The sequence below is a fragment of the Narcine bancroftii genome, chromosome 4 (genome assembly GCF_036971445.1).
Source record: "Narcine bancroftii isolate sNarBan1 chromosome 4, sNarBan1.hap1, whole genome shotgun sequence".
Taxonomy (NCBI): domain Eukaryota; kingdom Metazoa; phylum Chordata; class Chondrichthyes; order Torpediniformes; family Narcinidae; genus Narcine; species Narcine bancroftii.
In genome coordinates, this window is record NC_091472.1 from 171,619,860 (window position 1) to 171,647,459 (window position 27,600).

General features: G+C 42.7%; 1 long non-coding RNA gene across 1 annotated transcript; it reads left to right on the plus strand.

The window, feature by feature from the left end:
* The first annotated feature begins 4,782 nt into the window (after positions 1-4,782).
* LOC138759978 (uncharacterized) lies at positions 4,783-25,776 on the plus strand. Its single transcript, XR_011355290.1, has 3 exons — positions 4,783-4,853; positions 18,279-18,369; positions 25,690-25,776. It is a non-coding gene; the product is annotated as an uncharacterized lncRNA (long non-coding RNA).
* The last annotated feature ends 1,824 nt before the right edge of the window (positions 25,777-27,600 follow it).

The window sequence follows — 27,600 nt, forward strand, 5'->3', positions numbered from 1 at the left end:
TGAACAGAGGACTCTGGTTAAGAATTACAGCTACTTACAAGCAGTTTCTTCAAAACCAGAAAAGGCCTGGCCAGACATGATACAAGCTGACGTTTCCTGAGTAATGACATCTTTTTGTTGTGGTTTCAAGGCTTGTTATTTTGCCTTTGCACAATTATTTCAGCAAGTTTATGGTGTGTGTAATCCAAGCAGGTCACCCCTGGTTGGGCAGGACTTCCCAACTGTAGCTGTATTGTGAGCAGTTTTGGGCTCGTCATTTAAGAAAGGAGGTGCTGACATGAGAGACGGTTCAGAGAAAGGTTCACTAGGATTATTCTGGGAATGAAAGGGTTATCAGATCAGGTGAGGAGTGTTTGACAGGTTTTGGCCTGTATTCATTGGAATTTAGGAGAATGAAGGGGGACCTCATTGAAACATTTTGAATGTTGAAAGATATGGACAGAGTAGATGTTGTTTCCCACGGTGGGAGAGTCAAGGACAAAACGGCACAACTTCAGAATTGAAGGGTGTCCACTTAGAACAGAGATGCGGAGGAATTTCTTCAGCCAAAGGGTGGTGAATCTGTGGAATTTGTTGCCATAGGTGGTTATGGAGGCCTGGTCATTGGGTGTATTTAACACTGAGATTGATAGGTTCTTGATTAACCAGGGCATCAAAGGTTATGGGGGAGAAGGCTGGGCAGTGGGGCTGAGTGGAAAAATTGATCAGCTCATGATTAAATGGTGGAGCAGACTTGAAGGGCTGAATAGTCTATTTCTGCTCCTATATCTTATTGTCTTATGCTGTGGCTGGATGTAAACATGACATCAATGCAGTACACAGAAGTGCTGGAGAAACTCACCAGGTCATGCAGCATCCACAGGAAGTAAAAGGCAGTTGACATTTAGGGCTTGAGCCCTTCTTCAGGAGGGCTGAAAATCCAGACAGACATCTGAATGAAAAGGTGGGTGGGGGGTTGGGGTGGAGGGAGAGGAGGAGAACGACAGGTGGGAGGATGAAGAAGAGAAAGAAACTGAGAAGTGATAGGAGTAGCATGCAGAGATCAAAGAAAGATAGTTCTGAAGAAAGGGAAGGGGTGGGGTGCTGGAGGAAGGGAGACAGGGATGAAGGGAAGGCGTTAACAGATATTGGAGGTAGATATTGATTGGAGATTGCCGAGATGCTTCAACTTGGCAGTTCTTAAGGCTATGGACAGGTATGTCAGTGTGACAATGGGTGTGCAATTGAAGTGGTGGTCCTTGCTGTATCCATCAGTTCCCCCTTTCCCCTCCCCCCCCACCCAACCTTTATATTCAGGCATTTGTGATTTTCGGCACATCTGAAGAAGGGCTGAGACCTGAAAGGTCGACTGGTTTTTGCTTTCTATGGATGCTGGGTGACCTGCTGATTTTTACAGGACTTTTGTATGCTGCTGTGGGCTGGATGCCATGCTGAAACCTACCTATGAGATTCAACAGCACGGGCAAGGTCGCCTGAAGGGAAGAAATTGGCAAAGAAAGAAATTATTGTGAATTCAACCCTGCCATCTGTGTGGAGCAACCTTGTTCAAATCTTTAAACGATTTCTCCTTTGTTTTTAAAAAAACAATCATTAATTAGTGAGGATCTTTGAATTTTAGCAAGCAACAAGCGTCACCCGCTGTGCAAACTGAAAGTGACTGGCTCAATGCAGCCCTGATGAGGCCCCTCAGCCTCATGTTCTGTATTGTCTTCAGCCACTGAATGGGTGGAAAGAAACAGCAATTTCACTTTGAAGCCATAATCTCCTCCTCCCCCCCCCACCCCCCCCCCCACCCCCCCCCCCCCCCGCCCCAGCATTAACAGCAAGCACTTCAAGAAATCTGTATCTAGCAGTGATGTCAGCCGTTGTCTTGGGCTCAGTCACTGACAGCTGCCTGGAACCTCACTTGAGTGACCATGCTTAATGATTCAGGCTAAACAGGGAGGATATGATACCTTCAAGGTATCCAGTTGAGGGGAGGGGGGGGAGAAACTTCCTTTATCTCCTGCAAATCCACCTTGTTGATGTCCATTACCTCCCCTTTCAATTGCCTGAAATGGTTGTTGGACACCTTGCACTTTTAAGTGAAGTGCTGTCAGTGTGGGTGGCAATGGAAGAGGTGTTGAGAGGTCGTAGAGGGACAGAACATCCCTGCACAGGCAGCAAAGCTCTGAATAGCAGCCTGAAATGGGAATTAAAACCTTGGTAGTTGTGGAGTTTGTTTTACTGTAAATGCAACTTTAAGAACAGGTGTATCATGTTGTATGAGTTGAGAATTTACTGCCTTCAATACAGGATCTTCTGTTGATAACGTTACCAGCAATATTTGCCTGAAGGAACTGCAACACTGAGAGCCGAATTCCATCACACTGATGTGAAGTCTGAGCCAGTGCTATTTAAGGGTGTAACTGAACAACGATAGAGAGGGAAGTTAATCAAGAACGGGTCTCTCCAGGCATTGACAGATGGATAGGTAGGTAATCATGGGGAAGTCAAGTGGAGCCAACTGATGGCCCTGTTGTGGAATAAGTTCCTGAAGGCAAATGAGACTGTCTCAGCCCCAAAACAGAGCCACACGGCCAAATGCAAGAAGTGCAAGCTGACATTGTTGTTGTTAATGGGACCAGATGTGACTTGCAGTGATATTGTGGGGCTGAGTTGGTCAACCGCCACATTAATGACCATCATTGCTAACATGGGATGCATAAAGAGGGACGATGAATCAGCATATAGGAGGGAGATTGAAAACTTGGCTGAATGATGCAGCAACAATGTCCTCACACTCAATATCATCAAAACCAAGGAGCTGATTGTGACTAAAGGAAAGGAAAACAAAAGGTGTACGATCCAGTGATCATTGAGAAATCAGAGGTAGAGAGGGTGAGCAAATTTAAGTTCCTGGGAGTCACTATCTCGGAGGATCTTTCCTGGACCCAACACACCAATGTCATCGTGAAGAAAGATGCCTCTACTTCCTCAAGATTGTGGAGGTTTAGTACGACATTGAAATCCGTGGAAAACTTCTACAGATATATGGTGGAAAGTGTGCTGACCAGTTGCATCATGATATGATATGGGGGCAGAAAGCCCTGTAAAAGATAGTGGACAGAGCCCAGTACATCACAGGAAAATCTCTCTCCACCATCCAGAAAATCTACATTGGATTGGAACACTGCCTTTGGAGAGTAGCAGCAGCCATCAAAGATTCACACCACTCAGTTCTCTGCTCTGTTCTCGCTGCTGCCATCAGGAATGTGATATAGGTCCCAACAGTATCAGACAGATGTTTTTGCTGTAAGAAGGAAATGGGAACAACAATACATGCAATTTGGCCATGTGAGAAAGTGGAAAAGTTTTGGGAAGATCTAAACCAGGTATTAAATAAAATCACAAAAAGCAACATACCAACAGAGATCTTTCTTCTAAGTAATATAAGAAATAAAGAACTTGGACTTGATTTAGATGGAGCACAAAAAAGATTTATTACGATAGCCTTAGCTGTAGCAAAAAAATGTATTAGAAGATAGCCTGGAAATTAGAAGATAGCCTGAGAATACAGCAATGGTACATAGAAATGAATAAATGTATTCCATTGGAAAAAATAACATATAATTTAAGAAATAACATCACAGTATTCAAACAAATTTGGGAACCGTACATGGAACACAATAGAGAAGTCCTACCGTGGACATCCACCACCTAAAATGACAGAAGGAGAAGAAGAAGAAATGAACTGACCCAGTGTGTAAAAGTAGATGACACAAATTTCTTGTTTATTTTCATTGTGCGACGACATTGTTTAATGGGTTTAATGTATCATGTAGGTTGAACATTGAGTGAGTGAGGAGGGAAAAAGGGGAGAAAATGAAAACACTGTGTATATTCAAGAAGGAAATGTTTGTGTGTATTTTGGTCAGTATGGTTCATAGTGTGAAAAGTAAAAAATTTAAAAAAAGGAATGTGATATAGGTGCCACAAGACTCATAACACTAGGTTCAGGAACAGCTGCTACCCCTCCCACCATCAGACTCCTCAACAACAAACTCAATCAGGGACCCATTTAAGGGCTATTACTTTGCGATAATTTATTATTAATATTTAGTTTCTGTGTTGCACAATCAGTTTGTTTACATTTCTCTCTTTTGTATACGTATATTTTCTTGAGTGCATTTTTTTGCACTACTGATAGGTAGAAATTTTGCATGGCCCACAGGAAAAATAACCTCAGAGTTTTATGTGATATACTCTGACAAAAAAAATCTGAACTTTGAAACTTTGATATTCTTTTGCACGAGGTACAACTCCAACCACCTTCAGCTGCTTTACTAACAATCGTCCTTTCAAAAGGAGATAAGTGGATGATTGCACAACCATCATTTCCATTTTCAACTCTTCATCAAATGAAGCAACCTTTTTCTTTCCACTCTCATACCACTTTAAGTAATCCCTGTGCCATCAGTGCTCTGTGATTAATAAGGGATTGCTCGAGGTGGGATGTGAATGGGAAGAGCAGGTTGAGAACCACTGCTCAAGATCCATTTGTTACTGAAATATTTTGTTGAAAAAAATTGTCATTGGCCCATTTCCTTTGGAGTTAAGAAACCATCCACATAACGAGTTAATTAAGGACGATTAAAACAGTGGTTTTCAAACCTTTTCTTTCCACCCACATAACAATACTCGGGTATGAGCTAATAAGTGGCAAGTAACATTTACATCACAAAGTTGCCAGCCAATAGCAGAAAAACTAACCATCTACCTTTGTTATCCAATGGGATACTACATCATCAATATCCTAGGGGGTTATAGTTGACCAGAATTTAAACGGGACCATTTACAACAGCATGTCAGAGGTTGGATATTATTCTTTCTCTTTTTTTTTAATTATTTTTCACACCATAAATCACATTAGCCATGATATACACTATTTCTTTTTCACACATATACAGTGACTTTTTCTCTCCCCCCCCTTTCCTCCCAAACCACCCCCCCCACCCCCCCCTCTCATCCATTTTAGGTATACAATCTAGGTTGCATTAAGCCAGTCAGACAATGTTGTCATTCAACAAAATTACACCAGAAATTCTACTGAGTCCATTCTTTTCTTTCCTTCTCCTTCCATCAACTTAGGTAATGTTTGTCCCCGGTAGGTTTTCGCTATTGTATTTAATGTAAGGCTCCTATACTTGTTCGAATATTTCAATATTATTTCTTAACCTATATGTTATTTTTTCTAATGGAATACATTTATTCATTTAAATTTGGTACTTTCTTCCTTTTAATTTGGTTATGTATTCCATTAATATTTAAAGACATATAGTTCAGCGTAGCCCTTTTATATTTTGTTTATCTTCTCTTTCCGTTTTTCCATCATTACCTTTCCTCCTTTTCCATTTCTGTTTTCTTATTTTCAACTCTTTATAAGACAACATTCCTACAACATCCAACATTTTCCTTATTCTCCTATTTCTATCTTATTTATCCCCAATCTCCCCTTCACCTCCTGAGTTGTCCTTTATCCCTTGTCGGACAACCACATCTCCCCTCTCCATTTGGATTTGCGAATCCACTCGCAAGCGTCAACTGATTTTGCAGTGACCGCTATTTCCCCCCACCCCGCCTCCCCCAGAAAAGATTTCACTTTTCATATGTCACAAAGGTCACTCTTTTAATTCCCTCCTTATTCTCTCTATTCCATTACCTTCCCTTATTAATTCTTGTCTATACTATCTATATTTTAGAGGTTGGATATTATTCTGAGGTGAATTACTTAGCCCTGAAATCCCAACGCCTTTCCACCAATTGAGAGTGTAATGGAGTTAGTCTCCATTGTCCTGGAGATGGTGGAGATGCTTTTGGAGTTCAGGCCAGTGGTTCTCAAAAAATTCAACACTATCCAGGATAAAGCAGCCCATTTGTTTGGCACGCCATCAACCACACAAAAAAAAATTACGCCCCTCCATCACCAGTGGTTGCAGTGTCTATATTTACTGTAAATATTTTGTAGTTATTCAGCCAGACTGATCTGACACAGCATTCCAGATTCCAAACTCTATCTGCAGGAAGGACGAGGGCAGCAGATGCATGAAGCAACCAGATGAGGTTCCCCTCCTAGATGCACAGAGTAGAGATTTGGAAATATATTACTAATGCTTAGTGTTGCAGGGTCTAAACCTTGAAACTTTCTGCTCAACATCACTGTGAGAGTATCTTCACCAGTGGGGTTGTAATGGTTCAAGAATGCAACTCACCACCACCTTCTGAGGGATTGAATTTAGGAGCAGGGAGGTCATGCTGCAACTGTATAAGGGACTGGTGAGGCTGTATCTGGAGTACTGTGTGCAGTTCTGGTCTCCTTATTTGAGGAAGGATGTACTGGCTTTGGAGGTGGTGCAGAGGAGGTTCACCAGGTGGATTCCAGAGATGAGGGGATTAGCCTTTGAGGAGAGATTGAGTCATCTGGGACTGTACTTTCTGGAATTTAGAAGAATGAGAGGGGGTTTTATAGAAATGTATAAAATTATGAAAGGCATAGATAAGATAAAAGTAGGCATATATTCCCATTGGTGGGGGAAACTAGAACTAGGGGTAGTCAATTTCGAATGGCGATGAGGAGGAACTGCTTTTCCCAGAGGGTGGTGAATCCAAAGGTAAAGGTTCCATTTTACTGTCATGTAATACTACATTTAGAATGTAACATGCATGAAATTCTTTAACCTTGTATACCGTAAGGAAGACAAAGAGTTGCCACTTTGTCCAGCGCCCCTCACAGATATGAAGCCCCAGCGAGGAATGAACTTGCAACCCCTGGTTTACAAGTCAAGAGAAAGCTACCTCAGTAAACATACAGTGTCCTCCATAATCTTTTAGACAGAGACACTTTTTTCCTTTACAGTATATACGAGTGCGATAGTTGAATTTTGGGGACCAATTTTTGGGTCAAATTTGGGGGGGGATGTTGACTTTTACATGGATATTTCTTTTGACCGTGGTAAGTCATCGGGAGCACAGATGTCCAGGACTGTGTGGTAAGTCTGCATTCGGGGTGTCAGGATCTCGGATGGCGAGCGGCCAGGGTGAGGATCATGGTCAGGGTATCGGGAGCTTCAGTGGGCAGGCAATCAGGGTGAGGATTCTCAATCAGGATGTTGGGAGCTTGGCAGGGCAGGCAGCTGGGGCGAAGGTCTGGGGTTAGGGCATTGGGAGCTCGGATGGGCATGCAGACAAGGTGAGGGCTCGTGGTCATGGCGTTGTGAGCTTGGATGGGTAGGTGGTCTGGGCCAAAAATAGGGTGATCAACCTTTACACAGGATATACAGAAAATATGTGATTTTTGGGCCAAAAAGATGGGAGGGTCAACTTTTATACAGAATCGACTATAACACGAGTATTTATGGCATTTGCCCTGTGCTCCACAATTTAAAATTTGTAATCAAACAATTCACAAGTGATTAAAGTGCACATTCCAGATTTTATTAAAGGTTATTTGTATAAATTTTGGATTGACCATTAAAACAGTGGTTTTCAAACTTTTTCTTTCCACCCACATACCACCTTAAACAATCCCTTACTAATCACAAAGCACTGATGGCATAGGGAATACTTAAGGTGAGTGAAAAGAAAAAGTTTGAAAACCACTGACTTACAGTAATCTGTTGTTCCTATGACATCCTTTCTGGGTGTGGGCTCTTGCAGAGAGGGTGGTGTTACCACAACAGCATCATTTTCTGGAGTCTTTCAGCTGCACGGGAAATGCTTGGGGTGACCACGGAACGGAGGAGGGCCAATCTGAAAGTAGAAAAGGAAAACTAAAGATGTCAGTGGCAGCAGAACCAAACATTTTGCTCTGCTTGAAGACCAAAACCCCTTGTTCCTCTGATCAGGTTTTCATTTCCACAGGCAGCTAACTTTTAACCTCCTCAAAGAAAACAGATGCTGCCCCTCTCACCTTACTTTGCTCTGAATAATTAATAAGGAACAAAACTCAAGAGAAAGGAAGTGTATTATCCCACCAATTCCTGTCGGCCTAATTGCAGATTTATCATAAAAGACAAAAAGTGGTTTGAAACCGTGTACTCGCTAAGACAGCTAGTTTTAATCAATAAAGCATTGACAGAGAAAGCGAATGTTAAGGTATTGTCTGGTTCCTTTTGAACACTTGATTAACCCAGATTGAAATGATGTTCAGTTGCTTTGGAGCTTCGCGGGTGTGGCAATGCTTCTGCTCAAATATAAAGAAATATGTTCTCCAGTTTCACTGAATTTTCAAATCCAAAATGTCACTCTCAGCTGTGATCAAAACATTCAAGTGCTAAGTACACTGCTGAACCCTGTTCTAGTATTTCAATCCATTTCTCTCCCCACTTGAGTGACTCTTGTTGGCTTAATGTGTGCTGATTGTCTTCTAATTCCAGGCACCAGTGGCCATTCTTCAGTCTAGGAACAGAATGCTGCTGTTACATTTTATTGACAAGACGACTAGCCCTTTAGACGCGAGCGCAATCTTTGCAAGTGTTGATCTACGTGCAGAGACCTCTTGTGCACATACTTTCACTTCCATGGTGGTTGTGCCATGCACAGATTAGAATTAGGTGCTTGGGAGGCTTTTGGAGAGAGGTTCATTCTTCCTTGTTGTGTGAGGTGAGATTGAGAAGACAAGATGGATATTTTCTCTTGAGCTGAAAAAAAAAGAAATCTCGTAGAAACTCACAAAAAGGGATGAACAGGTCAGGGGAAAGAGGATGGATGTGTCTGTCCTCTGGCTGAAGCATGGGCCAGAGTCTCCACGTAAGTAGACATAATTGAGGAAACATTTATTCACTCAGAGGAAAAGCAGAGATTTCTGGACATTGAGAGAATTGAGGGATATGGGGACAGTGCAGGGCACTGGCTCTGAGGAGGCAGTTGAGCCATGATCTTGATGAATGGGAGAACAGGCTCAAAGGCTAAATAGCCTACTTATTTAGAATCACAGAATTGTGCAGCATGTAAATAGGCCCTTTGGCCCAATTTCTCTGTGCTAAGCAGGTTGCCCATCGAAGCTAGTTTCCATTTGTCTGCATTTAATCAATATCTCTCTGAAACTTTCCTACTGTACATCTGACTAAGCATCTTTTAGATGTCACCATTTCCACAAACTTACCATCCTCTGAGTGAAAATGGTGAACCTCAGGGCCCTTTTAAATCTTTCCCCTCTCACCTTAAACCTGCACTCTCTAGTTTCAGACTCTCTGGAAAGATTGTGATCGTTCACCTTCTCTATGCTACCCATGATTTCATATGCCTCTATAGGTCAACCCTCAGCCTCCCATGGTCCAAGAAAATATAGTTCTCATCTCACTGACCTCTTCTGATAACTCAAGGCCTCCAATCCGGGAACATCCTTGCAAACCGTTTTTTAATGACCAGAACAGCATGCAATATTCCAAATATCATCTTACAACTTGTACAGCTGGAACATAATGCCACAACTCCTGTTTCAATGCCCTGACCAATGAAGGCCAATGTGTCAAGGGCCTTCTTCTTCACCCTGGTACATGTATCGCCACATTTAGGGAGCTATGTGTGTGTGTCCCTGTGAAAGAATAAGATTTATGAATATGCTTAACAAAGGGTTAATAGATTAGGTAAGAATATAGTAGCTGCTTGTGCAATAGTGGGAATATAATTGCCTTAACATCTGTGCCATAGTGAGATAATAAACTTCACAAGGATGTCAATAAACCTTAGGTTCAAGACATTCTGACTTCCCCAGAACATTTATAGACATTACAAGGTAACATGTAATGGTAAACTCAGGTATTTCAAACCTGCCCAAAATCCGATGCTTTGAGGGTGGGGGGCTCAGTGTAGAGAATAAGTCACTGAACTCTTTCTTGAATCCCTAATGTTACAAAGGGTTAAATAAAGAAGGTGTTGTATGCATAATTAGTTCTGCTGTTTGTTTTCTTACAGTGTGGGCTGATTTTAACACCCCTAGGTCTCTCTGTTCTATATTTCCATTTATCTCTCTGTTCTATATTTCCATTTACTGAGCAAGTCCTGTCTTTGTTTGACTTAACAAAATGCAGTGCCTATTCAATTAATCAATTACACGGGACGATCATTTTTTTTCCCAAAAGGTTTTCTTCCTGAAGAAAAAATGGAGATTATGATGGACAACTTTAAGCTCAACATAAAGATTGTTTCAGATTTGCTATACCACATAGGAAGTTGGAGAAACATTAAATGAACTTTTATTGAATTTAGCATGTTTAATGATGGTGAAACACTGCATTAGTTCAACTGATCTAAAAATGTTTTGCCAATGTTTTTCGTTTTTACTCAGCAATTGATGCCTCTGGTGTCAGTGCCAACAATAGTCGGCCAGCATTGATGGATTCCCCTGATACTGCTTTTCCATGGTTGCAATGTCTTGGTGAAACCTTTCGCCCTGTTCGTCACTGACTGCACCAAGATCAGCAGGGAAGAAGCCCAGTGTGAACACAGAAAATGAATTTTCAATGACATGTTGAACTTCATGGTTTTGTATGCTTTAAGTAGATTTAAAATATGACAGGAAATCACAAAAATAAGCCATAGCTAAAAAAAAAAGCATGTGAAAAGAATATTTTAAGGTGATTTTTGTGATCAGCAGCCCAAAATCAATAAAATACACCCAAAAGTGTTCAGAAAGCAGAATCTTTGTTGTCCAGTGTAAACTAATCCACCTGGCCCTTATGTTCTTGTATTGTGATGGATTATATATTTTATATAGTATATAGGTATGTTTTAAAAGGAGATAAATTGTAGCAGGTTTTTTTAGTGTCGGTCACATACAAACACTTCAAAACAGATCTCATTTAAAATGCCAGAGCTCTGCTCAAGCCAGACAGTCCAGACTCTGAGTGCCTTTGCAAAAACTTTGAAGAATGCCTATAAGGACTTCACAAGTAGGTGTTAATTGGACCATGCTGTAGAGTAATGGATTATTATTTTGGAAAGCCACAGATGAAAGGACTCAGAAGATTAGGTCCAGAGCCGCAGTCTGTCTGAGTGCAGTTGGCTGTTCTGAGAGGGTCATGTGGTTTTCTCTGAGTAAGAGAGAGAGAGAGAATTCAGTTCTACAGTTCAGCAGCTGGGACTGGAACATAACAAGCTGGCAAGCTTGTGGAAAAAACCCATTTTGAAGACAGGTTGTGAGTTCTGAGTTCAGCCTGGTCAAAGCCCTTGTGGTCCATACAACAAGAGATGGTTGGCTGTATAATGTTTCACTTGAAATAAGGGAAACAGAACAGGAACTCTGTGGTAACCTGAAAGAAAGAGGTTATCATCTGGAAAATCATGATGGGGCAAGTTTTTTCGGCAAGACACTGAAGTGGCTGATCAGAAGGGATCAGTTGTGGGTGTCCAACGAGCAACAAATCCCTTTCTGAAAACTGACAAGAACCTTAATCTTTCAAGCACCAAAGCCTGGTGAACTTCATAAATGTTAAATTCTGTGCACAGTACAAGAATTGCCTACAACCAGTAAACTTGGAGGAATGATAGTGAGATTGGAGTGTGAATCAAAGAACTTTTCTGAACTTACACACACACACACACACACACACACACACACACACACACACACACACACACACACACACACACACACACGTACGCTTAGAATTAGAAGGGGTTAAATTAGGTTAGTTAAGTTAATAGTCATAAGTTAAAGTGTGATTGTGTTTTCATGGTTAAAGATAATTAAAAGCAACTTTTGTTTAAGTAACCATTTGTCTTGATGAATTTCTATTGTTGCTGGGTTTTGGGGTCCTCTGGGCCCATAACAGTATTCTTAAAAAGCTGCTGAGTCCAAGTTCAAGTTCAGGTTTATTTCCACCTGTACCAAGATGCCATGATGGTGTTTGTTTCACAAACAGTCCAGCTAGAAAGCCTATACATAGCAGAACTAATAAGACAAAGTACAGAAGTGCAGTTACAGAGAGAGATCAGTTAGTAGAGAGCAAAGGCAACATCATTTTATTATTATCATTCAAGAGTCTGACAACAGCGGGAAAGAAATTGTCCTTGAATATTGTGGTTCATGTTCTCTTACTTGCAATTCTTTTTCCTGTCAAGAAGGGAGTGAAAGAAGTGTGGCTGGGGTAGGATGAGTCTTTTAGCACTTTGGGTGGGAATTATAGATGGAGTCAACAAAGGGAAGGGGGTGGGTATGAGTCATGCAGAACTAACCCAGCTTCATCTGCAGGACTAGATGGTTGAGTACTTTACCATTATCAGACGAGGTTCATATATACACATCCAGTAATCAAATTTTTAAAACCAATTTTTAGGGTAATATTTAGGAGGTCAACTATTACACGCACATTATTTTTTACCATGTTAAGTACCTGCATTCTTTGGGGCATCAGGAGCTCTGATGGGCAGGTGGCTGGTGTTCATTATTGTGTCTGAGAAGTGGAGTTTGAGCTTCTTGATGACTGCCTCTGAGGTGGAGACTCATAATAGGTCTATTTTAAACTAGCCTGAGCACCAGGTAATGTTGTCTGTGCCATTCAAAGATGTTGGTTGCCTCTGTTGTCCGGGGTAGGGTGGGCACCAGGAGCAGCTGTAGTGGCTCTCTTTGTTTATGTGGTCGGGTATTGTTGCAGACCATACAGGACTGCACCTCTTCATCTGTCTGGTTGGACATGCCTGGCCAGAAAACAATCCCTCTTGCCCTACATTTTGTCGTTTTCATGCCGGGGTGTCCTCTGTGCAGGATTTCTACGTACATGTTCTGCAGTGTAATGGGGATAACTGCTCTCTGGCCTTTCATAATTATCTCCTCGTCAATGATAAGTTTGTCCCGATAAGGAAAAAATGGTTGTATTGCTGGTGGCAGGCTGCGCTGCTTGGTTGGCCAGCCGCCTTTAATGAAGTTGCCCAAGCAGCTCAGAGTTTTGTCCTCTGCAGTATCCTTTCTCGGTTCACCAGGTCGGGCCAAGGAGACGTTGCTCACTGACGTGACATCAAAGGTAGCTTCTTCCTCGGCCTGCCACATTGTGCACTTCCTGGGGGTTCAAGAAAGGGCATCCACTAGGTGCATTTCTTTGCCGCATTTGTGAATTAGGGTGATGTGGTACTTTTGTAACTGAAGCATCATCTGCTGAAGTCTTGCCGGCGCTCCATGGATGGGTTTGTTGATGATAATCACTGGGGATAAATGGTCAGTTTCAATGGTAATCGGTCTGCCATACACATAACCATTGAATGTGGAGCAGACACACACCACAGCTAGAAGATCCTTCTCGATTTGGGCGTACCTCGTCTCTGTGTCCATAAGTGATTGGACGTGTAAGCCAATGGTTTGCCATCCTGAAAACACAACGTGCCTAGACCATATTGTGAAGCATCACAGGTCAGCAGCACGGACCTGCGCACGTCGAAGTAGGAGAGGACTGGAGGGCAGGACCTTTGTCGCTTGAGGGCCTCAAATGCGTCCTGCTGCTGCTGGTGCCAGGACCACTCAGCGTCCTTGTGGATCAGCTGTTGGAGTGGGGCCTTTAGTTCACTGGTGTTGTGTATAAATTTACCCAGGTAGTTTACTATGCCCAGGAATCACTGTAGAGACGCCATATCCTTGGGTATTGGCATTTCGCAGATGGCCCTCGTTTTCAAAGGGTCTGCCTTCAGCCCCTTGCAAGTAAACATGTGACTCATATAGCTGACTTGGTTGAGGCAGATCCTGCACTTGTTGGGGTTAAACAGCAGGTTTACCTCCTGTGCGCAGTTGAGCGCCCTTCTCAAGTTTTCGTCGTGTTCTTCTCGCGATGTTCCACCCACCAGTGTATCGTTGATGATAATGGTGCAAAGCTATCTGGCAAATATCTGTTCCATAGACCTCTAGAAAATTCCGCTTGCCGAGTTAATGCTGAATGGCATTCTTCGGAACCTGTACCGGCCGAACCCTGAGCTGAAGGTGGTCAGCAGTGTTGAGCGACGGTCGAGTGAGATTTGACAGAATGAGTTCTTCGCATCTAGAACTGAGAACACTGTTGCACCGGCCATCTGTGCGGCTACTTCCTCTACTGTCCGCATGGGGTGATGTGGTCTCCTTTAGGTTGTGTTGAGGTCCTGCAGATTGATACAAATGTGGATTCTTGACTGTCTTTCTTGGCAGCCACCATGGACAACACCCACTCTGTCAGTTCTGAGACTGGGATTATACACCCAAATCCTGCATTCTGTCCAGTTCAGCCTTGACTCTTTCTTTCATGGCCACGGGGATGCAGTGTGTTGGACGAACCACAGGTTTCACCTCCTGGTAGCCTTCCTAACTTGTTTGTGAAAAGTTCTTCATACTCCGAGAGAGTTGCTCACAAGAAATTGTCTTCAGACGGGCTTAACTGGTGTATGTTGGTGCCAAATGAAACAAATCCCATGTCCATGCACGCAGTGAGGCCAAGCAGGGGCTTGACGTCTTCACGGACTATGAAGAAAGACAGCGTATGGGGCCTTCCTTGTACCCAGAACTGCAGCTGTACTGTGCTGTTGGTCTGGATTTTGCTGCCTCCATAAGCCACCAGGCTTGTAGATTTGATGCATGGTTGGACTGGCTCCGTGTTTCTCTGCCGGTGGAAGGCCTTCAATGGCATGACGTTGCATTTCGCTCTAGTATCAATTTTCATCTTGGCAACCTTCCCATTGACCTCAATGGACACGAATGCCTCGTTATTGCCTCTGATCTTGGTCACTGCTGGGTCGTCTGTCACTCCTATAGAAATTCCATCGACGTGGTATTTGGGTTGCTCCAGTTCTAGGTAGTTGACAGGTCTCCTGGGTCTGGTCTGTGTAGAGGTCTTCTATCTGGTCCTGCAGCACTGCTGTAATGGTTCCATCTTCTGCAGCTCTGGCATCACTGGCCATACACTGGGCACATCTCTCGCCTCGGAATGTGGTCCCCTCCACAGTTGCTGCGCCCCATCCTGGGTGTAGAGCGGGCTGCTTGGGGAGGCGGGTATCTTCTCCAGTCCTCTGGCCATTGTTTGCTCGCCGGTCCTGCCTGGACTGTATCGATACTCGCGATCGGCTGTTGGGGAGCACCCACTCTTTTACTGTTCTCCTCAGTAGATTTGTAGGCTGGACAAATGTTACAGCCTTTTCCAAAGTTAGCTCATTGTCTCGCAGGAGTGATTTTCTCCTTTTATCGACACAAATTCTGCAGACCATCCGGTCACAAAGCGTACCAAAGTAGCAAATTTTGGCTTTAATTTTCAAATCGCTCACGTCGGAGTGTATGGACTTGCCAGGCTTTTGGTCCCTCCTATTAAACTTGTGCCTTTCAATTGTGACATTTTGCTGGGGGCGGTTGTACATTTCTCTAAACTTGCGTTTTAGGCACTCAGGGTCCTCCCTCGTTTCGGCTGGACAGGTCACGAGATTCCCCTCATGCACCTCACCAGCATAAACGAACGTTCACTCTCACTCAATGGCTTCCAAGCCCACCAAATTCAACAGAATATATGCTCTGGTACGGGCAGGCTTATCGCCATGTGCAGCTGTTATAAAAATGTCACACAATGCCGGTTCTTGGCCACATTTCATTCAAAAACTATGGGGTCGGGCCGTCTGAACACATCGGCCATTTTGAGGTTTCACAAAGTTGGTTTTAATTACTCACTGAGGTAGTTCTTCCGTTGTGAGGCTTCACTCCTGACACCATGTTCATTATTGAGTCTGAAATAATGACTGGAGCTGGTGGGTGCAGTGAACCAATCAATGAACTTTACTAAGTATAAATCAAACACATTAATCTGGCAGGGAGCGAGAGCCTGCAGTTCAGCCGGCGTCTGCTCTCTTCACAGACCTCCACTCTCGTGACCTCGCAGTACCTGCACATGCTCAGTGCACCCTTGTAGGTATAGAGGCTACAGTGTGATTGCAGTGGGAGTAGGACAGCTGATAGCAGTGGCTCTCTGCAGCTGGGGCCAGGGTGTGATATATGGAAAATACCAGATTTGTGAGCTAATAATAGGCAGTTGCTTTTACACAGTATCGACTATTACACGTGTATATATAGTAGTTGCTGCAAGGCTGGTGACGTATTACACTGGAAATGAAGATTTTGCTTCCTGAACTTTTTTAGGTTTTTTTATGGATTTTGAGCTGCTAGTCACAAAAATCACCTTAAAATGTTCCTATCACATACTGTTTTTGTGATTCCCTGTCATATTTTGTCTATTTCAAGGATATAAAACCATGAAATGCAACATGTCATTGAAAATTCATTTTCTGCCTTCGCCCCTGCTGATCTTGGTGTAGTCAGAACATTGTGACCATGGAAAAGTGGTATCAGGGCAACTGGAATCCATCAATGCTGGCCAGCTATTGTTGGACACTGACACGAGAGGCATCGGATGTTGAGTACAAACGAAAATCAGTGGCAAAACATTTTTAGGTCAATTGAATATCGCAATGTGTAAGCATTGTTAGGAAATTAAACATGCTAAATTCAATAAAAGTTAATTTAATGTTTCTCCAACTTCCTACGTGATACAGCAAATCTGAAATGATCTTTGTGTTGACCTTGAAATTGCCTTTCCTAATCCTTATTTTTTCAGGAAGTAAACCTTTTGAAAAAATTTGTTGTCCAGTGTTATGTGACCTATGCCTCAAACACAACTCAGCACTAACAAAGTAGGAGAGGGAGGAAGGAAAGTTGGTGAAACGAGAATGTTTCAAGAACTATGCACATTCTTTGGCTTGGCTTCGCGGACGAAGATTTATGGAGGGGGTAAAAGTCCATGTCAGCTGCAGGCTCGTTTGTGGCTGACAAGTCCGATGCGGGACAGGCAGACACGGTTGCAGCGGCTGCAGGGGAAAATTTGTTGGTTGGGGTTGGGTGTTGGGTTTTTCCTCCTTTGCCTTTTGTCAGTGAGGTGGGCTCTGCAGTCCACAATTTTCATATCCCTTCCTCTGATCACCCCTACAGCATTCCTCGTCTAACTTTTCTGTTAATGATTGGTTGGCTGCATGAGAGTAAGCTCTCCGATGGTAACATTTTCATGGTGCAACACCATAGGCTGCTGATGGCCAACACACTTGCATCATGCAATGAGTTCACCTGCTCTATTGACAAAGAGGATTTGTCTGCAGGGAATGGTAGGAAGCATTACGGGGCACAATTCCCCGGACAATACTAGTTGCCTTTGATGCACTCTTCAGACATGAGTCTCGCTAACTAGGTGGAGGCAGTGTATTTGAGGAGACCATTGGATAAAAGACCCGAGCCCATTGCCACCTAGGGGTTGCTGATCTAGCAATCAGCAGTAGAAAAGCCTGCTGATCTTCTCACCTTCTCTGGAATGGCCCGAGACCACTTTGGATCTATTTAGCCCACAGGGTTTGTCTATTGGAAAGGACTCACAGGCCCAGAAGCAGGCCATTCAACCCTTTATTCCTGTCCCACCATTGGATTACCCACGCCCCCCCCCCCCCACCCTGGGGCTTCAATGACGATTGGTATCTGTGGGAAGAAAGATGCCAGCTCCCACAGGGAGTTCTGCAAAGCAGAAGAATTCAAAGCAATGTCATGAGGACAAGCAAGTTCTCCAGTTTCTAATCTGTCTCCGCAGGTGGCAACCCAGAGCCCTCATTATGTCAACAATGACACAATGGCCCAATCAAACAAGTGAAGGAAATAGAGAGCTCCACTGATGATAGGCAGGAACTCAAGGGACTGAATGGCAGATGATTTCACTCATTAAAAACAGATTGCAACATCCCACAGAGCACCCAGAAGCCAACACTAATTCTGCCTTGTGCATTTGGGAGTTGCACCTATTGATCCTTGGGTAATACAGATCCCAAGTGGCTCCTTGAAACTCAGAAAAACATTAATTCTCCAGTGTGTCCCACATGACATGGACGAAACCAATGAGAAGCTTGCACGCAGCTCATTTCCCAAAGCAAAATAAAGTTCGGTTCAGCTCAGTTGAATAAACAAAGGGAGTTGAGAAAACTGTGCTTTATTATTTGAGGCTTGCAATGAAAGGTTCATCTCTGCAGAATCTAAATGGAGTTTAAATTTAATTGAGCAGTTTACCATGATTGCAAGTACAATACCACGCAGTCTGAAAGATAATTCATTATGAGAATCACTTTGAGATATCTCAATAATAAACATGAACAGAGAACATTATAGCACAGTACAGGCCCTTCAGCCCATGAAGGTGTGCCAACCTATTACATATCTACCAAAATATACTAAACCCTCACTACCTCATAACCCTCTATTATTCTCTCATCCAAAGGTTTCCCAAGTGCCCCCATTGTTCCAGCCTCCACCACCACCCCCGGCAAGGCACTCCAGGCACCCACAAAATTTGGGACACCTAACTTAAGGTAAGATATCAATAATATTGGAAGAGTGCAGAGAAGATTTACTCAGATGTTGCCAGGAATTCAGGATCTGAATTACAGGGAAAGGTTAGGAATTTATTCCCTGGAGTGTAGAAGAATATTGGAAGATTTGAGAGAGATAAATAAAATTATGAAGGGTATAGATAGAGTAAGTGCTTTTTAGTAGGCTTTTTCCACCAAAGTTAGGTGGGATACAAGCTAGAGGACATGGGTTAAGGGTGAAAGCCAAATTTTAGGTTCTTGGGAGTCACCATCTCAAAAGATCTTTCCTGGACCCAACACACCAATGGCATTGTAAAGAAAGCACATCAGCACCTCTACCCCCTCAGGAGTTTGACACCAGAAACCCTGGCAAATTTCTACAGAGGTGTGGTGGAAAGTGTGTTGACTGGCTGCATCACAGTCTGGTACGGGAACATCAATACTCCTGTGCGTAAAGCCCTCCAAAAGGTAGTGGACACAGCCCAAGATATCACAGGCAAAACCCTCCCCACTATTGAGTACATCTGCAGGGAACGATGCCGTCAGAGAGCAGCACCAACATCAAAGACCCTCACCACCCTGTACATGTTCTGTTCTCATTACTGTCATCAGGAAAGAGGTATTGGTGCCACAAGACCCACACCACGAGGTTCAGGAACAGCTGCTACCCCTCCACCATCAGACTCCTCAACAATAAACTCAATCAGAGGCTCATTTAAGGACTCTTACTTGTGCACTTTATTGATTTTCTTTTGTTCTCCCTGTATTGCACAGTCAGTTTGTTTACATTCATTATCTGTTTACAGTTCTTTTATTTGCTTGCATGTTTACATTGTGTACAGTTTATTTTATGCACTACCAATTAGTGGCCATTCTGCCATGCGCATTAGAAAAGGGAATCTCAGGGTTGTATGTGATGTCATGTATGTACTCTGACATAAATCTGAAATTTGAAAGGGAAAAAGTTAAAATTTTTAAATTTAGACATACAGCGCGGTAACAGTCCATTTTGGGCCAAGAGCCTGTGCTGATCAATTACACCCAATTATCCTACACCCCCAGTATGTTTTGAATGGTGGGAGGAAACCGGAGCCCAAGAGGAAAATCCATGCAGAAACAGGGAGGATATACAAACCCCTTACAGACAGCATGCGATTCGGACCCCAGTCTGGATCGCTGGTGCTTGTAACAGCATTGCACAAACTGTTAGGCTAACTGTGTTGCCCTAGGGGGAAACATTGTCACACAGAGAGTGGTGGGAGTGTGGAACGAGCTGCCAGCTGAAGTGGTGAATGCAGTCTCAATTTTCATATTTAAGAAGAATTTGGATACATGGATGGGAGGGGTATGGAGCCCTATGGACTGTGTGCAGGTCAGTGGGACTAGGCAAAATAATAGAAGGTCCAATGGGCCTGTTTCTTTGCTGTAATGTTCAATGGTTCTATGGTTGTCCGTGAAAAAATCCCCTCCTCATTCCGCACTGACGTCCACCAGTGCTCAGCAATCCTGCCCTGGGAAAAAGGCGCTGGCCATCCACCCTATCCATGCCCCTCATAATCCTGCAGACCCCCTCAAGCCACCTTACATCCTTTCTTGCTCCAAAGAGAAAAGAAAGGATTGTAAAAAATGTACTAATTTTGGCCAATATTAATTGCCGTTGGAGATGCATGAGAGACAGCAGAATCTGGAGATAAAAACAATCCACTGGAGGAACTTTTTGGGTGAAGCAAATCAGTGGGAGAAAAAGAATTGTCAATGTTTTGGGCCGAAGTTTTTTATCAAGATCATTTATTGATCATCTCTGACAACGCAAATTCCCGAGGCAAATATTCTTGATACACTCTTTGATTTACAACTTTCTCATGAAGGTTCAATAGCTCTCACTTATAACAATTTGCTTGATTTGAGAATGGCCTTGTTAGTTCAGATCAAGAGAGACTGGGAACAGGATATGAATCTTTCATTCTCAGATGAAGTGTGGGACTCTATTTGTAATTTGATGAATACTCTTTGCACACGCACTGTTTGTTGGAATTTCAAGTGGTGCAGAGAGTACCCATGTCCAAAGTTAAATGATCTTGTCTTTACTCTGATATAAATCCTCTATGTGACAAATGTAAAATTGGTGATGCTTTTTTCTGATTTGCCCTAGTTTAGAAAAATTTTGGAAAGATAATTTTCAAACATTATCAGTGATTCTTAAGGTTAAATTTGAACCTTGTCTTTAATTGTTCTATTTGAATCATTTAAAGATGATTTTTTTTACTGACTCAACTCAAACCCAAATTTTATCTTTTATTTCATTGATAGCTCGACGTGCAATTTTGATTAAATGGAGTGACAATACTCCACCTACACATACACAATGGTTAAGTCATATTATGTCTTGTTTAAGTTTAGAAAAAATTAGATATGCCATTAAAGATTCAGCTACTAATTTCATAAAGACATGATGCCCTTTTATGGACCATTATTACAATCTAAAGTTTTAGGGTTGTTAAAAGTTTTGATGCTGTGCTGTTGGTTTCCGGGTTGTCACCAATTGATATCCACACATTTGTTATTTTCCCCATCCTTGACTTAACAGGGGTGTTTTTTTTCTTTCTTGTAATTTGTATTTCAATATATATTTGTATTGTTTAATTTTTGTATTATTGCAAACTTTAATAAAAATATTTTAAAAAGAAAGAAAAAGATCATTTTTGGGAGGTTGACCAGGTTGATTTTGGAAATAAAGACGTTATCATATAAAGAGCAATTGAGTAAATCATGCCTATTGGAGTTGAGAAAGATGAGGAGGGATCTTGTAGAAACAGATAAAATTATAAAAGGAATAGATATGATCAGAACAGAGAGTTTGTTTCTACTGGCAGGTGAGACTACAACTAAGGAATGTAGCCTCAAGATTCAGGGGAAAAATCTATTACACAGTTGTGGGTGCCTGGACTGCATTGCCAATGGTGGTAGTGGAGGCTGGAACAATAGGGACATTTAAGAGACTCTTAGACAGGCACATGGATGAAGGAAATATGGAAGGTTACGCCGTAAAGGAGAGGCAAGCACACAGGAACCACAAGTCCCTGTGTCACATCTGATTTCATCAATAAATGTGTACTTGATCTGAAAACAATAAGTGAAGTGACGAGTGAAGTTCTCACTACTCCAATCTCACCTCAGCCAAACATCCTGAAATGGAGCCCAATTCCAGCATTCTGACACTCTGGAAGACTCTGTATTAAATTGCAAGTGTTTGGAGCTATGCCTGGGGCTGGCATGGGACTAGATTTGAACCTATAAAAGACAGAAATGAGGAGGGATTGCTTCTCCTAGAGAGTAGGGAATCTGTAGAATTCTTGGCCCAAGGGAGCACTAGAGGTTAAATATGGGATGTATTTAAGACACAGCTATATTTTTGAAGAATAAGAGTATTATTTTCTTTCTTTGGCTTGGCTTCGCGGACGAAGATTTATGGAGGGGGTAAAAAGTCCACGACAGCTGCAGGCTCGTTTGTGGCTGACCAGTCCGATGCGGGACAGGCAGGTTATTGGGAACAGGCAGGTAAGTGGAGCTGAGTCCATGGGCCAGATCAGCCATGATCCTATTGAATGGTTGTGACAGTACAGATTCTATCACCAATGTATATATGTACATATGTACAGATGGTAGTGTAGGATGACTGTGATTGGCTGAGAGTGTAGCCACACCTACTGGCAGGTCTTAAAAGATTGCTCTTAGCCAGATCAGGTCGTTCTGGACTGGTTGACCTACTTGTGATATGCTCCAGTCTTTTAGTTAATAAAAGCCTTGGTTTGGATCAACAAGTCATTGCAGTGGTGAAGTAGGCTTGGTGGGCCGATGACTGACTCCTGCTCACATTTCTTATGTTATCTGCTCTTGAGAAAGGTGGTAGTGAGGCATTTAGATAAACCACAGCAGTCCAGTGATGTAGTTACTCCCGCATCTGTCCGGCTGGAAGTGCCAAGGATTTGACCAGTAATAATGAAGACATTATGACATGCTTCCAGACCAAGTGCCTGAATTTGGAGGCGTTTGGAAATAAAATAGAGGCGCTATCCTGTGTAGGCAAGGACCTTTCTATGCAAGTGGGAAAAATTGGGGAACTCTTCCTTCCCCGGCCTCCTTCCATGATTAACGATTCCATGATGACAGAGCAGTTCCCAATGCAAACACTTTCTATCTTTCTCCTTTCCCATGAAGGGTCATTGAGCTGAAACACTAACTGGTTTCTCTTTCTGTGGATGCTGCGGAGTTTTTACGGAATTTTCTGTCACGCCGTAAAGGTGAGGCAAGCACAAGTCCCTGTGTCACATCTGATTTCATCAATAAATGTGTACTTGATCTGAAAACAATAAGTGAAGTGACGAGTGAAGTTCTCACTACTCCAATCTCACCTCAGCCAAACATCCTGAAATGGAGCCCAATTCCAGCATTCTGACACTTTGGAAGACTCTGTATTAAATTTCAAGTGTTTGGAGCTATGCCTGGGGCTGGCATGGGACTAGATTTGAACCTATAAAAGGTTGGTGTGGGTCTGAGGAGCTGGCCTCATTCATCGGTCCTCGTAACAATGCTAGGTCGAAGGATGAGAGAGAAAGATTTAAAGGGGAGCTGAAGGGAAACTTTTCCACAGAGAGGGTGGGTGGGCATCAGGAATAAGCTGCCAGAGAAAGCTCTAGAATATAGAACACAGAACATTACAGCACAAGTATTGTACAGGCCTTTCGGCCCACATAAAAAACTAAACCCTCCCTACCTCATAACCTTCCATATTTCCTTCATCCATGTGCCTGCCTAAGAGTCTCTTAAATGTCCCTATTGTTCCAGCCTCCACTACCACCATTGGCAATGCAGTCCAGGCACCCACAACTGTGTAAAAAAAAACCTGCCCCTGATGTCTCGCCTAAACTTTCCTCCCTTCACTTTGTACAGATGTCCTCTGGTGTTTGCTGATCCTGCCCTGAGAAACAGGTGCTGGCTGTCCATCCTGTCTAAGCCTTTCATAATCATGTAGACCTCCATTAAGTCACCTCTCATCCTTCTTCAATCCAAGGCGAAAATCTCTAGCTCTGCTAACCTTGCCTCATCTAATATATATTTGTCTGTATGTATGTTTGTTCTCCATGGAAATCAATATGGAGCACTCCAGAAACATCTTGAGGAGGTTCAGTAGGGGTAACATTTGATGCTGAATGACATGACCACATTGAATTTAATCTTTAAGGTCATTTGAAGTTCAAAACTTAAAAAAATTAATTTGAACTTGCTCCAGGGACACCGCATTTAGTTACAGTGCTGTGCATCAATGCACGTTCAGAATAAAAAAAGTGGCCAAACCCAGTTGAACAAGGGCCCAAAAAAGCAAAGCAAAATTGGCAGAAGCTCTTCACAAGCCCGTGGAATTAGACAAAGGAGAAAGCAAGAGACACATGATGGTGCTCACTTTCCTGAAACATTTCAGCTCTTGGTTTGAAACATTTGGACAGATATATAGACTGGAAAAATTCAGAAGGACAGAGACCAAATTGGACTAGTCCAGAGTGCCAGCTTGATTGACATAGATGAGTTGGGGTGAAGGGCCTGTTCTGTGCTCTTTGACTCTATGACTCAATTAAACAGGGATTAGAGACAGGACTGAGAATCTGGGCTTCTATCACAGATTCTGCCTCTAGTTCAGTAAATTAAGAAAGTACACTGAATAGATTTAGTAAGGAGAACAGGAGGCATTTTCATGAATGTTTTACTCCAGATGTTAATCCCACTGAAGAATAATTTGCATAAGGCAAATGAGCCGGGCCTCATAGAGGCAATGACAGTGAAACTTCCAGATGGGATAGGGTTCAAATAGGGAAGGAGGCCTATTTATAAGCAGGGAGACATCTCTGATGAAGGGGTGTGGGGAAGTCACAGAGAACAGATCCCAGCCAAGCAATTGTCAGTGAAAGTCACATTGATTTTCCTTCCGAGTTGTTTTATTGTTTGCGTGATTAAAGCTGGAATGTGAATCAAATAGCTACTCCACCTCTCCACCACTAGCCTCACCCCGTCTTCACCCCTTCACCCCTGACTCCCAGCCAGTCGGATCTTGCCTTCTGCTGTTAGTTTGACCCAAGATTCCACAGCTGTGGATTAAACTAATCTTCGGCTCATCCTTTAAGAGAGAAATGGCCGGACAAGAACTCTGGCCTTTTTCCGAGCTTGTGTTGGTATAGTGCACCAACACTCGCTCGTTTAATCATGTAACTGCCTGTGGGAAATGTTTAGAGACCACAACTGGCCAAGCATGGCTGAGTGCTGTCAGATTGAATCAAGTCTAATTCACTTCAAGACGCAAATGGATCATGCAGTAAGACCAGAGCAGACAATGCCTGTGAGTTTTTCCCTGGACCCTAAAGCCTAATGTCACTTCCACCAGCTTTCTCCTCACCTCGCCTTTGTCATCTAAAATTGGGGGTCATTCATTTGTGGGATTCAGTGAAGCAAATTGCCTAGCTCACAGTTGAAGGACAATGGGGTGAGGCGGGATGAGGAGGTGGTGCACAGAGACAGGCATGACCAGGTTCGGGTGGAAGAACTCCAACCAGTTTTCCTTTCCTTTAACCAAGAGACCAACTATAGCAGTTCTGTCTGGGTTCAGCTCCTTGATGATGACTGAACTTGTATGTGGTGAACTGGTTACTGACTTAACCAATGGAGGGAAAAGAGCTCAGTGGATCGGTTATGGCTGCCAGCAGATAGAAGTTGCGACTTGCATATTCCAAAATACAGCCACATGATAATCCTGAGTGGGTCCTTGGATAATAATATTGTCACATGTAATGGAAGTAAGGCCATTTGGGCCATCTGGCTTTGCCTTCTAAAGAAGCCTCGGAATCAACCGTTCTCAACAGAGACCATATGGCTTCCCCGGGGGCCACAGCACATTTAAGGGGGGCCATGATAGAGAGAAATCATAAAATAGGTCTTTTTTATGTCGTCGATAGGAAAGAAGTGTGGAAGAAACCAACTAAATCACAAGATATAGGAGTAGAAGGATGGCGGGGTTAGCACAATGCTGTTACAGCGCCAGCAATCAGGACAGGTTCGAATCCCGCGCTGTCTGTAAGGAGATTGTATGCTCTCTCCATGTCTGCATGAGACTCCAGTTTCCTGCCACCATTCAAAAATGTATCGGGGGTTGTAGGTTAATGGGGCATAATTGGGTGACACGGGTTGGTGGACTAAAAGGGCTTGCAACCATGTTGTATGTCTAAAAAATGTTTTAAATTAAAAAAAATAAATTTAAATTTCACTGCTTCACAGGGAAGTGGGCGGATAAACTTTGAGCAGAGTCCTAAGAGGGCCATAGCCCAAAAATGGCAGAGAATGGCTGGTCCAAACCAATAAAGGCTTCTAGAAGGACTCCACTGTGATCTCGGGCAAAGTTCTTCGTGTGAAGAACTATTTCTTGAACTGACTTTCCTTGAACATTCTGAAGCCATGCTGCAGTTTGAATCAGGGCCCAAGATAGGCTTTGTGTATTTATTTATGTATGTATTCCATTTAGTTTCTGTTAAATTTGAGTGAGGTCCCCTCTCACTTTGTTGCAAACCAGTGCTCTGTCCGAGGGATCGGGGAGGGGAGGGGGTTTCACTTGGGATTCCCATAGAATTGATTTCAGCTGTGGTGCTGTGCTTAACCTTAGAACCTGCAGATCAGGATGACATCAGCTGGCCTCCTCACATCTGATCAATAGCCAGTAGATTCTGCTGTGGACCAATTGGTTTCAATCTAACCGGGGCAGGGTTGGGGGGGGGGGGGGGGAGGTGGGGGTGAGAATGTGAGAAACCTTGCCCAATGATGGCGTTGCTATTAGGAGGCCCAACTCATTTTCCTGCCTGAAATTGTGGAGGTTGGAACAGGTGGGTCTGTTCGCTGGTGAGCTTATGATCAATGTCACAGGATCACAAGATATAGGAGCAGAAGTAGGCCAATCGGCCCATCAAGTCTGCTCTGCAAACCGAGGATAGCGCTAGATAAATTAACAGAATGGTACAAACAAGGGGGCTTACAGCTACCAAACTTTAAGAATTATTATAGAGCAGCACAATTAAGATACATATCAGATTTTTATCAAACAAGGGAAAAACCAGATTGGACCAGATTAGAGCTAGATAAAATAGGGGAGAAGATACTAGAACATATACTATATAAGTGGGATGAAAAGCTGGTGCAACATAGGAATTCACCAGTACTGCACCATCTGCTCAACATTTGGAAGAAGATTCACGTAGAAAGGAATAAAACAAATTATCAACTACCAAAATTAATATTGACACAAAATCATCTAATCCCTTTCACAATAGATAACCTTTCCTTTAGAGAATGGGAGAGAAAAGGGATCAAAAGAATAGAAAATTGATTTTTGAGAAATAATTTATTAACATTTGAACAGTTGAAGTACAAATATGGTATAACTCACGGTACAATGTTTGCATACCACCAACTGAAAACCTACTTGAAGGACAAATTGGGAAGCAGGCTGAGGTTACCAGAAGGAAGCAATTTTGAATATGTAATTACAGACTCAATGATAATTAAAAGATTTATAACAAACATGTACATCAAACTGCAAGAGAAAGAGAACGTGGAAACAAGCTGTAAACCCAAACAAAAGTGGGAACAAGATCTAAACATAAAGATAAAGAATGAAACATGGGAAAAGCTATGCTCCGGAACTATGAGAAATACAATAAACACGAGGTTACACATGATACAATTTAATTGGTTACACAGGCTATACACCACACCCCAAAAGTTAAATAAATGGGACCCAACAGTATCAGACAGATGTTTTCACTGTAAGAAGGAAACGGGAACAACAGTACATGCAATTTGGGCATGTGAGAAAGTGGAAAAGTTTTGGGAAGATCTAAATCAGGTATTAAATAAAATCACAAAAAGCAACATACCAAGAAATCCAGAGATCTTTCTTTTAAGTAATATAAGAAGTAAAGAACTTGGACTCAATTTGGATGGAGCACAAAAAAGATTTATTATGATAGCCTTAGCTGTAGTAAAAAAATGTATTATGTCAACTTGGAAATTAGAAGATAGCCTGAGAATACAGCAATGGTACACAGAAATGCATAAATGTATTCCATTGGAAAAAATAACATGTAATTTAAGAAATAACATCACAGTATTCGAAAAAATTTGGGAATCGTACATGGA